A 4,415-nucleotide genomic window follows, 5' to 3' on the forward strand; every position below is an offset into this window, starting at 1 on the left:
ACATTTAGGGCCAGATGTAGGTAATCTCGATTTACCTACTCCTAAATACCGAATCATACCGATTCGGTATTTAAGAGTAGGTAAATGGGATAAAGGTAATTTCTCTTTTTAAATTACCGAATCGGTAAGATTCGGTAATTACCGAATCGGTATTTACCGATTCGGTAATTGCCCTTCATTCCTATGGACCTGGAGGCCCATAGGAATGAATGACAATTACCGAATCGGTAAATACCGATTCGGTAATTGGGGGAAACATTGAAGGGTGGCAGGGTGTCACTTTGACACCCTGTTACACCCCTCAATCGTTTATGGGTGCACATGTTGCAGACATACATGCCTAAGGGCATGTATGTCTGCAACATGGCAGCGTTTGAAAAGCAAAAAAAATGCTTTTTCAAGGCTTTTCATTATTTACCACCAACTTCTAGTTGGTGGTAAATAACAAATTCTTAAAGCCCTGTAGCACTGATTACAGTGCTACCTACATCTCATGTTACAGATTCAGTAATTTTACAGAATCGGTAATTTTACAGAATCTGTAAAATTACCGAATCTGTATTTTAGGTGGCCCTACATCTCATTTTACCGAATTACCTAATTTCGTCCGTTACCGACCGGTATTTGCCTATCTACATCTGGCCCTTTGTACGCAGCTCCTAGTGCGCATATCATTACTTCGCAAACTTTACTACACTTGCGATGTTACAACACGTACCATAAGTACGCAAGTTGTTACATTGCAAGCGTTGTTACAATGCATGCGTTGTCATGGTATGCGCTATCCACATCGTTGTTTGGAAGGCGCTTCTGTTTGCAAACAACGAAGTGCAGATCTGACGTCGCTGGAAGCCGGAGAAGAGAGGAACTACGGAGGAGAGAGAGAGGTAAGTGTAGTGTTTTTGGGTCATGCAGGGGTGTTTTTTTAGGTTATTGGGTTGTGTTTGAGTAGTATAGAGTAGTGTATTTGAGTTTAGGGTAGTGTTGGGGGTCGTGAAGTGTTGTGTTGGGGAATAGTGATGTGGTGTTTGTGTAGGGTAGTGTTTTAGGGATTAGGATAGTGTTGGGGTGTCGTGCAGGGTAGTGTAGTGTAGGGAGCAGACTGGGGTAAAGGTAAGGGTCATGCAAGGAGTATTGTTTTAGGGTTTAGGGTAGTGGTGTGGGGGGTCGTGAAGTGTAGTGTTCGAGTGTAAGGTCCAGGAAGGGTGAAGGTCGTGAAGGGGGTAGTGTATTAGGGATTAGGGTAGTGGTGTGGTGTTTGTGTAGTGTAGGGTAGTGTCTTAGGGTTCAGGGTAGTGTTGGGGTGTCGTGCAGGGTAGTGTTGCAGTGTAGGGAGTGAACAGGGGGAAGGGTGAGGGTCGTGCAGGGCAGTAGTGTTTTAGGGTTTAGAGTAGTGGTGTGGTGTTTGTGTAGTGTAGGGTAGTGTTTTAGGGTTCAGGGTAGTGTTGGGGTGTCATGCAGGGTAGTGTTGCAGTGTAGGGAGGGAACTGGGAGAAGGGTGAGGGTCGTGCAGGGCGGTAGTGTTTTAGGGTTTAGAGTTGTGGTGTGGCATTTGTGTAGTGTAGGGTAGTGTTTTAGGGTTCAGGGTAGTGTCGGGGGAGTCGTGAAGTGTAGTGTTCGAGTGTAAGTTCCAGGCAGGGGAAAGGGTGTGTTAAATCGCAGTTTACAAACATGAACATCACCGGCGCCATCTTGCCTAACAAGAGCCATTGTCCGCAAGTAAACGACATCCATTTTAGGTGCCGCGGCCATCTCGCACTTTGTAAGTCACCCACGATTCACCCTGACCTCGCAACCATCCCCAGTGCCCTGATTCAGCATGACCTAATGCACTAAGGTCATAAAACATTGTCCTCGTGACAAGACCCTGGAGCCCCTTCCCGCCCTAAACATGTTTGTCCTTTCATCCTCCACACTCTTGCAGGCCCTTCTGATAACTCCCAACTGCACCTGGCCACTCGATCCAGTCCCAGGCTGTAAACCAAGCCCTGCGGACGTAGTTTATTGCCCCCACAAGGCAGGACTTGTTGCACGAACAGAAATGCTTGATCTTATCACTTACATAACCCTTAGTTGTGACTGATCACACACATTTACAGATCCTGTCGGAATGTCCAGCTGCGAGATATCAATTACTAATTAGGACCCGGGTGGGGGGACGACAAATTGTTGGGACTCTGTGAGAACCTGCTGGGGGCGGGAATCCCTAGGATGTTTGACCACCAATAAAGTTACTGTAAATTGTATACAAAGGAGAACAGTGGAGAAGTTGTTAGAACACCTCCTGAAGACATCCCTTGTGTCAGACCTGACGTGTTCTCCTCTAGTGCAATAAACTTGTTCATGCTTTCCAGTTACCAGCGACTGCCTCTTTATGTTGGTAACTATCGATATTGGGAATTAGAGGTGTCTTGCGCCAAGCAGCCTGGGTATTCGTAAGAGATTGGCTGTTTTTTCCACAAATTGGCGTCCCAACGCAGGGCCCATCAGCGACACGGGGTCCGGTGGAGAGGTCCTAACGACGGAGTGAACGACTGCAACGATCTGGAAAGTGCACCTCCCTGAAAGAGACCCTCGTCTGGCAGCCAATCATCCGAACTTCACCGGTTCCGAACGGACCTCTCTTGAGTGACCTACGGTCCTGACTGGGATTCCTCAGGAGTGCCGCGGCTAATACGGAGGAAAGAGGACGATCGGGCGCTGGAAGTGGAAGACAAAGAACTGTCCATGCGGTCCGGGTAAGGTCGTGAAAAAGACTGCTGTCGAATGATTGATTGTATTGGAATTGTTTGGATTGAATACTAGTATTGCACTTTATTGGTTTGTTAGCTCGTTGGCTATTTTGGTACGTTGGCTCTTTTTGAGATATTCCCTGTTTGCAAACAACGAAGAATAGAAATAGTCTCTCTCTTTGCAGGCAGCGAAGGATAGGTAGTGCGGACCTTTGACCACAATTGTTTGAGATCTTTATTTGTCCGATTATACGTCATGCCTATCTTCTCCCCACTGACTGGTAATTGGTTCAGCACGGACCGCTTATTCTCAACTCTTTACCCTGAGCTCCCATCGAAACAAAGGGTAGACGACAATCTACTCCTAGGCCCACCGATTATCTACATGCCACCTCCATATGCCCCTACCCATCCTCTAGTGCAACAAAAAGGATATCAGAATACAACTGAAGGTAGCGACAGGGCCTCGGTATCCACGGCCTCTGCGCCAACCGAGCCTCTCACGCCTAATGCCGGGCTAAAGGACACATCAGAAAGAATCGAAGTGAAAGGGCTGGTGAGAATCCCACGATTAAGTAAAAATGAGCGAGCAGGCATCGATAGGATAGTTAAAACCCTAGTAGACAGGAAAGAAACAGAAGAATACATAACAGATATATGTAACTCCTACGCCGACAACCGCAAACGACACTTTGTCGTGCGCTTTTGTTATTACACACTCACAGCGTATGAGGAAAAGTATAGGAATAAAGAGCCCGACTGACTCGTGACTCTGTACAGAAAGGTAGATACAGGAGACGAGAGTGAATGCGATGTAGCGGAACTTTTTTCCTATGCATTAGAAGTCTTCCGCCACCTCATGGAGCAAGGGCAGGTAGACAAAAATACAACATCTGCAATGGCGGAACCCCCGATAGAGAGAATATGAAATGAAATGAAAATGGGTTTTCTAAAGCGCAGATAATTGCCCGGGGGCGTCCTAGCGCTAATTGCTAACGAGTGATCTCAGTGGGACTTAAGTTCAGAAAGAAAAAGAACACACTATTTATTGAACAAAAAAGTTTTCAGTTGCTTCCTGAAAGAGGTAAGGTCAGAATTGGACCTTAGGTAAAAAGGCAAACTGTTCCACAACTTGGCTGCATTTAGAGAAAAGGACCGACCACCTGATCTGGACCGTTTGATCTTTGGCACAGCGGCAAGTAGAGCGTTAGTGGACCTTATCTGTCTACTGGGTAAGTAGGGAGTAATTAAAGGGCGTCTGATTAATAGGCCGGTTTCCCAGAAAGATTGGTGGGCAAGACAGAGAGATTTGAAACTGATCCTGTCCTTCACCGGAAGCCAGTGTAGTCTTGTCAGTCCAGTTTTTACAGAGGTCCTCCGAGGGATTTGAAGCAATGTCCGAGCCGCACACTTTTGAATTACTTGTAGCTTTTTTAATGTAGAATCTGGAGCTCCAAGATAGAGCGCATTTCCAAAGTCCAACCTCGAGAGGATTAGTCCTAGGACCACAATTTGTCTTGCCTCAAAAGGTAACAACGGAAGGATCTTATTCAACGTTCTAATGAGGCCAAAACATGTGGCAGATAGCACGACATCCTGGTGGTCGAATGTCAGAGATTTGTCCAGCCAGACACCCAGGCTCTTGATGGCATCCCTGGGGACAGGGGGGGTGCCTAGGCAGGC

This window comes from Lissotriton helveticus, chromosome 1_1 (assembly GCF_964261635.1).
Source record: "Lissotriton helveticus chromosome 1_1, aLisHel1.1, whole genome shotgun sequence".
NCBI classification, from domain to species: domain Eukaryota; kingdom Metazoa; phylum Chordata; class Amphibia; order Caudata; family Salamandridae; genus Lissotriton; species Lissotriton helveticus.